Genomic DNA, 7,487 nt, shown 5'->3' on the forward strand with positions numbered 1-7,487 from the left:
GGGTGGCCCCCACACAGTCTTTTTTTTCTTTTTCTTTAATATATTTTTATTGATTTTAGAGAGGAAGGGAGAGGGAGAGATAGATAGAAACATCAATGATGAGGGAGAATCATTGATCAGCTGCCTCCTCCGCGCACCACATTGGGGACCTATGAACCAGGAGGTCAAACACTCAACCCCTGAGTCACACCGGCTGGGCCCTCAGAAAGTCTTAATGGGGCCCTGTCTTTGGGGAGTTTGGAGCAGTGAGACTGACTGGGCAGAGCTGACCAAGGCAGGGAGAGCTGAGGCCTGGGCTCCTGATTCGGGCATTCTGCTGACATGAGTGCCACGTGAAACCTCAGAGAAGCCATAGGGCTGCCTCTCCCAGCCTCAGGTCCCTGCAGCACAGCTTGTCTAGGCTCACCTTCAGATCAGGAGTGGTCTTCCCCACTCCTAGATGCAGTTCCTGGAGCCAGAGCAAAGGTGGGGGGGGGGGGTAGGGGCAGGGAAGGGTGTGTGTGACATGTCCAAGGCCACATGGCCAGTTCCAGACACAGCCAAGACTTGAACCTTACGTGGTATGAAGTGAAGGACTCGAGTAACTTACGTCATTTGTACCATTGCAAAAACAGGAGCCTTTGCTGAGAGCTGTCCCTGGCAGTGAGCCAAAGTGGTAACTGGGCCAAGAGTTTGCTCTGAGACTTAAAGTTGGACGAAAGCTTAAGGTGCTATTGCCACACCCTTTTGCAGACGTTAGCCAGCCTTCAGTCTCTATTAGAACACGTGCTTGATGCACCTGCACACTAGGCTGTCATTCTTCATTCAAGCTGGTAACCCTTGCTGAGCACCAGCTCTGGGCTAGGTGCCTCAAGAAGAAAGACATGTAAACAAAGAACTCACAACCCAGTTTGTGACTGGGATGGGGTTTATGCTAAGTGCACTAGGAGCACAGAAAAAGAATGACATTAATTTTGTCTGAGGAGGTGGGAGAACGTCTCAGCAGGAAGCTGGCATTTTGATGTGGGTCATGAAGAGAAAAAAGTGAGAGGAAGGAGCCATATTTATTGAGCATGGTATTAGTTAGAGTAAGGCTAGTTGCTGTAACAAGCAAACCCTAAAATGGACAGTGGGCCAAATGTGATAGGAGTTAATTAAGTAATTATTCTTATAGAGTCCCAAACTGTGTTTCCAATTAGCAGGTGACTCTCCTCCACGTGGTGACTCAGGGACCCAGCCTCCTTCCACATTGCAGTTCCACCATCTTCACCTTACTTGTCTGTATCAAACTAGCAGGAGGAAGAAGAGCATGGACAATTACATGTGGAAAGTTTGCTATAGGCCTTATGTGGAAGTGGCACACGTCATTCTGATCATGTCATCAGCTAACACACAGGCATAGGGCCACACCTAACTGCAAGGAAGAGTGAGAAATATTATCTAAGGCTATGTCAAAAAAGAAGGAATGGGTTTGGTGAGGAGTTACAACAAACATTTGTTTAATTGTGTTACTCTTATCAACAATCCTATGAGGGAAGGCATGATTGACTATCATTCCCATTGTACAGATAAGAAAGCTGAGACTTTGAAAGATTCTGCAACTGACCCAAAATCACAGAACTGGTGAATGGCTGAGCTGTGACTCAATACCAGGTTGGGCATTGATCAGACCGTCAAACCTCATAGGGAAGGTAGGGGAGGGCAGGGGTAAGGGGGAGAGATCAACCAAAGGACTTGTATGCATGCATATAAGCCTAACCAATGGACACAGACACCAGGGGGGGTGAGGGCATGAGTGGGGTGGTGGGGGGGCAATGGGGGAGATAAGGACACATATGTAATACCTTAATCAATAAAGAAAGAAAATACCAGGTTGATATGTGTGTATCCAAGTCCTGTTCACTTTCCTAATACCTTCAAGCTTCATCTATTCCCAAGGAGGAGACAGAACAAGAAACAACCATGAGGGTAAATGAAGGAAACTGAAAAACCAATGGAGCGTGAGGCAAAAAGGAAGCAAAGAGGGGGCATATTTTGAAGATGATAACACCAGTGTGGTGAAAGAAGAGAAGAAAGTTGCAAAGTGAAGTTCATGAGAACCTGTCGTTCACATTATCAGGCATGTATAGGTCATGGCTACCTCAAAAGGATGTAAAACAGACCCCACTGATCTCATGTATGATGCAGGTAGAAAAAAATATTAAATAAAGTATTAGCAAACAAACAAAAATACCAGTGAACAAAAACCAACCACACTTTAAAAAATAGTCCATTGTGACTATTTAACATGTGTTGGGAATATTTTGTTACACAGCATTATTGTGGCAAAAGCTGCCTAATACACCAAAGAATAAAGAACTTGCTTGATATGCTGCAGCAGCTATTAAAAGACCTGGCTTTTAATCTAGCTCCACCATTAACTATCTGTGGGACCTTGAATCTCTCCGAGATTCAGGTGCTTGCCCTATGGAATCTCTCTGCTTATTTGGGAAGTACAAATCCAGCTGGGCCCACTATTCCCATGATCACTCCAGCCAAGGACCACCTAAGACCCATGCCTGTTCCTTTGTAAATACTGACCCAACAAGTGACAGGTAGGAAGGGTCCATTTAGAAGGTTTGTAAGCCCTTCGGAGTATCTGTCTATTTGATCTCGTCAAATTAAGCTTAGAATTTCTGCCATGTGTAATACTAAACACAGATCACCTATTTTGAGCCTATCTCACATGAAGTGTTTTTGAGAACTGTTTGTGTCTCTGAGCATGTATTTATTTAATCAAATAATTATCTGTGGGTATTTTTAAATGTTTATTTGGTCAGCCAAAGATTTACTCTGTGTGAAAAAGGACTGAATCATGTGTAAAAACTCTGGGAAGCCACAGAAGAAAATGCTAGCAAACATCAGAGAAGCAAAGAAATAAACTATTGTGGGTGCGAAAGCTAATTTGTTTGAGTACACAAAGACAATAATAGAATTTTTATCAAGATCTGATGTAAAAGGAAAGAAATGAAGTTCTATGAATTCACCTCTAGGGTGTCCTGCTCAGGTGATCGAAGTGTAGAGGGGTTCATGGCAGGCCCCTTCTCATTAGTTTTACAATGTTGGGTAGTTTGGGTTTGCCCAGGCAGCTGGGTTAGCAAACTCTCTGTTGTTGTTGTTTTTCATTAAATCCACTCTCACCAAGTGAGCAGATGGCTTTCAAAGACTCCGGCAAGAACCTATGGGCTGAAGAGAGTACTAAACACATGAGCTCAGGAGAAAAACAAGCAAATGACAATGCTGACCCTCTTCTCTTCTGAGGACAGCCCTTACTTTCAGCTGCATTGAGATAAAACCGGTGACAATTCTGAGAAGCAATTACCTCTTGCCCCCAATTTTAAATTCTCAAGGAGACTCTCCGAAGAGTGGGGTTTTTTTCCATCATTGTAAAGGAAGACATTGCACTAAGTCTATATTGGGCCTTGAGATTTTAATTCCTGATAGCAGTGCTTGAGCATAATTTATGGGCACTTCCATGCAAGTATTTGGAGGGACGCACGCTCAGAAATTGGAGCTGGCAGGGTGCGTGATCAGATACAACATCAGAGAATGGGAAGGAGGGTTGGAACTGAGAGCAGGAGAGGCTGCTCAGCGGAGGGTCACTGCCTAGCAGCTTTATTTAACCTCTTCAGGTTTCTGTAGAATGTGGGTAATGATTGTACCTACTTCATAGGGCCATTATAAGGATTTAATGAGTTAACACCTGAAACAGTGTTGGCTCATAGTAAATGTTCCCTAAGAGTCTGTTGTATGAGTTGCAAAGTCCCATAGGATTTTAAGTGGAAACACTGACTATGAATAAATAATATTCCAGAACATGACCTAGCATGTCACCCACGTGAGCTGTTGGGAATAAGGGTCAAACACGAGTGGCAAGTGGAGGCCGATGCCAGGCTGGGTCCAGCTACTGGAATCACAATCCTGGAGCTCCCCGCTCCCATGGGATGCACAGGATATCATCTATCTGTCAAGCCCCACACTGGCTCCTGGGATGAGAGGTGAGTAAAATTCAGATGCTGATGGAGACCCCAGCCTGATGGCGGAGACAATGATGCCATCAGACATGACGACCCAATGAGATAGGGCTGGGACCAGGTAGGGCCCGGCCTTGGTTTGGGTCTGCTTCCCTCCCTCTGGTATGGATAACTCTCCTGCTGACCTGGGCCCCCTCCTCTCTCTTCCATCTGGGACCCCTCCTCTCTCCTCCATCTGGAGCTCAGGGCATCAGCCCCCATAGCAACCAGGGTCCCTGAGGGAGAGCGCTGGTCTCAGCAACTGAAGTCACCAGATGGGGCAGCCAATGTGTGAGAGGCCACTTGAAGTCAGATGAAGGTGGTCAGTCCCCAGGAACAAGGGACACAGGGCGCCCCAGGGCACCCGCCTGGGCTTTCCAACAGGGGGACCTATTATTTATCCGAGTGGTGTGGGCTGGAAGTCAATTTGTTTTACAAGAGCCCAGAGGGTGGGTGCCCTGTTCTTTCCTCCAAATTATAACTAAACAAATGCAGTATAATCGAGTGGAATTAAATCTGACGGCCCAGGCAGGCATACAACATCAGAGAATGGGAAGGAGGGTTGGAACTGAGAGCAGGAGAGGCTGCTTAGCTGAGGGTCACTGCCTAGCAGCTTTATTTAACCTCTTCAGGTCCCCTGAGTGTATATGTGTGTAGGTTATAAGAGGGGCTGGAAGATATCATTGGAAATAACATCAAAGAGGTCCAATGAGTGGATTACAGAAGCCTGGGAGAGGCAGATTCACACGTGTTCCTGAATTTGAAGCAATATGTGGTTTGGGGGTGAGCGAGGGGGTGCCTGGTGGTGTTTCCATTTCCATTGCATTGTGACAAGCCATCCTACCAGTCAAAGAAAGCACAAGTCCATCTGGATTGAGGGGAGAGCAGGCACTCCCTTCCAAGGGGGGCCCTAAGATAGTTGACATCTCACACACACAAAGCAAAGAGGTAGGCGGTCCTGGGACAGGACAGCGGCTCCACTGTGTCCTCAGAAACCCAGGCTCCTACCATGCGCCATCATCCTCAGGGCACATTTTCTAGGTGCCCCCCTCTCCCTGGGAGGACTGTCGAGGTCACACTGCAGAAACACGTGTGGGGTGGGAGACACTGGGGAGCCATCTCGGGGACCTACAGCCTGGCACAGGAGGCGCCCTTCCTCTCCAGCACCTGCCTTGCTGAGAACCCCTGCAGGGTGGCTGCCTCCTCTTTCTTAGCGGAGGCTCTCGCTGTCTTGTAACTGGGATACGCAGTGAGCACCTAAATTATTTATGGAAGTCAACTATATCTTTGGTGGAAAATGTCCAAGAAAAAGCTTGAGCATTGAACTAATTAGCTAATGTAATTGAAATAAGGGAAGAGTTCACCCTCAAAGTATGACTCAAAAAGGAGAAATGGCTTTTTCCGTGGGAGGTGACATAGTCCCCATCGCTATCCAAAATTACTGGTTTTATAAGCCATTCGTTTAGCAAAATTTCCGGCGTGTCTCCGGGGTGCCAGGTATGGCACTAGGTCCAGGTTGAAGATACAGATGACCTAGCTCTCACCTGCAAGGCACTTAAACTTAGCAACAGAGATGACAAAAATGAAGATGGGCTGTGATTGCTAAGCTCTCTGATGGAGCAATGCGAAAGGTGCCCTGGGAAGATGGGCTTGGTTGGGCTCGAGGTTCCGCCCTGAGCTGGGTTTTGAAGGCGTGTAAGTGTACAGGGAACCCAGGGGCAAAGCAAGGCCAGGGCCTGCCAGGTGACCCTGGAAGCTTTTTGCAGCTGGATATTCTGAACTATTGCTGAACATTGGTCTATCTCATCACCAAAGGGAAAAAAATTAAAAAATTTTTAAAAGAAAAATATATATATATATATGGTTTCATATCTCTCACTGTAGCCTTAAAATGAGGGATAGAAAATTAGAAACACATCAGAGCCCAGCTGGTATGGCTCAGTGGTTGAGTGTTGACCTATGAACCAGGAGGTCATGGTTCAATTCCCAGTCTGGGCACATGCCCGGGTTTCAGGCTCAATCCCCAGTAGGGGGCCTGCAGGAGGCAGCCAATCAATGATTCTCTCTCATCATTGATGTTTCTATCTCTCTCTCCCTTTCTGAAATCAATAAAAATATATATATTTAAAAATGACACCATTTAGCAAAATGAAATTCATCAGAGACCACTTATACAGCAAAGTGGGAGAAACCCAAGTGTGCATTGACAGATGAATAGATAAATAAGATGTGGTATATACATATAACAGAATATTGTTCAGCCTTACAAAGGGAGGAAATTCTGATATATGCTACAACATGGATGAACCTTGAGAATATTATGCAAAGTAAAATAAGCCAATCACAAAAAGACAAATACTATATTATTCTACTTAGGTGAGGTACCTAGAATAGTCAAAATCATAGAGACAGAAAGTAGAATGGAGGTTGCTAGGGTTGGGGGAGTGGAGAGGTATTGTTTCATGGGTTTAAAGTTTCAGTTTTACAAGATGAAACAAGTTGGAGATGGATGGTGGTGATGGTTGCGTAATATTGTAAATGTATTCATTACTACTGAACTGTAAATTTAAAAATGGTTAGGATGGTAAATTGTGGGTTAGATGTATTTTACCACAATAAAAAAAAATGGGGGGCAAGAGAGAACATTTCCGTCAAGTCACATTGATTTACAATTCTCACTGTTCATGACGCACCATGCTTCACTCGCCCTCTAAACCTCCACTCAAGCTGCTACCCCCAAACCCTTCCTCTGCTGCCCTAACACTATGGCCAGAGTATCTCCTGATTGGTCCGTGCCCCTGCCATTCTGGCTGTTAAGTATTTTTTATATCACCCCTGGAATTAGGTTCAGCTGCATATAACAGGGGGGAAAAGGGGGGTGACTTAAGATAGTTTACATCTCTCACACACAAAAAGTAAAGAGATGGACAGTCCAGGGACATTACAGTGGCTCCACTATGTCCTCAGAAACCCAGGCTCCTACCATGCTCCATCATCCTCAGTGCACATTTTCTACCTGCAGCGTCAACTCCCATTCCACAATGGATGCTGGCGCTCCAACCATCACAGCAGCACTTCAGGCCAGCAGAAGAAAGAAATGGAGATAAGGGACTCTCCTCCCAGCTGAGTCAGATCCGTTTAAGCAGCCTTTCCAAAAATCCTACAGAACACTGTGCTTTCACTCCTTGGGCCAGAACTTAGTTGCATGGCCATATCTAGCAGCAAAGAAGGCTGGGTAATGTAGTCTCAGCTTTGTTAACTGAGTTTAATTCCCAGTCAGGGGCACATACCTCGGTTGCAGGTTCCCCGGGCCCCATAGGGATGCCTTTGGGAGGCAACCAATCAATGTGTCTCTCTCACGTAAATGTTTCTCTCTCTTTCTCTTCCCCTCCTCCCTTCCCTCCACTCTCTAGAAATCAATTGAAAATCCTTGGGTGAAGATTAAACAAACAAACA

The sequence above is a fragment of the Eptesicus fuscus genome, chromosome 5, assembly GCF_027574615.1.
Source record: "Eptesicus fuscus isolate TK198812 chromosome 5, DD_ASM_mEF_20220401, whole genome shotgun sequence".
In the NCBI taxonomy this organism is placed as follows: domain Eukaryota; kingdom Metazoa; phylum Chordata; class Mammalia; order Chiroptera; family Vespertilionidae; genus Eptesicus; species Eptesicus fuscus.